Raw genomic sequence first — 1,055 nt, 5'->3', positions numbered from 1 at the left:
CTGAGCTATCTCCCCAGCCCCAGTGTTTTCAGATTAATCATATGTAACATGCAAGTACACAATGACATTTTATTGTAACTTTATCTTCTGTAGCTTTTTTGATTCTTACATGCAAATTCAAAACCACAATGCCTGGTCAATAAATCAAGGAGATCTATAGCCAAAGGGACGAAAATACAAGGAAATATCATGTCCTACATAGAAAACCAAAGAAAACAGATTCATTATATACTATCAAATATAATTAAATTGATCTTATTGATTAAAGAGAATTTTGGTAGATTTTATAACTCTAAAAATATTGTTAGTATTGGGTCTGGGATACAACACAGTGGCATTAGCTCCTGCCTGGCAAATGCAAGGTCCTGAGTTGGATCCCCAGGATGGCAATATATATATATATATATTCCATTATTTATAAAAAGCATAAGATCTGTAAGAAATTCAACATGGTACTATATCTGTTTAAGATTCAGAAAATACAATTAAACAGACTGAGTACATACTTACCCCCTCAATGGAAAGATACAAATATATAATTTACTATTGTAGAATACAAAATGTATTCCATTTATGAAGGTATGATATCATAGGGAAGCTGTAAATGATAGCTTAGCTCAAAACTGAGGAGTATTAATAAGTCAACTTTAATTGATCTTTAAACCATAACATCTGGCTGAGCTAAATGTGATGGCAACAATCTACTTATCTGTCTATTGAAGTCTGCTCCGGAGCTAAAATATATACAATAATTTTTATGAGAAATATAATCAGGTGACATTTGCCTTTTTCTGCTTCATTCTATCAAGACATAATATTGATCATTAATCTCCTAGCTTTCATCTATGTTTCAAAACCCTGTGGAAGGCATTTTGAACGTCTTTGTTCCTAAAGCTATAGATCAAGGGATTCAGCATGGGGATCACTTGTGTGTAAAACACAGAAGCCAGTTTATCAGTTTCAAAGGAGTGAGAGGACTTGGGCTGCACATACATGAAGAGAAGAGTCCCATAGAAGATGGCCACCACGGTCAGATGGGAGCCACATGTGGAGAA

Source organism: Octodon degus, unplaced genomic scaffold, assembly GCF_000260255.1.
Source record: "Octodon degus isolate 3935 unplaced genomic scaffold, OctDeg1.0 scaffold00239, whole genome shotgun sequence".
Taxonomy (NCBI): domain Eukaryota; kingdom Metazoa; phylum Chordata; class Mammalia; order Rodentia; family Octodontidae; genus Octodon; species Octodon degus.
Note: the sequence above shows the minus strand (reverse complement) of the source record.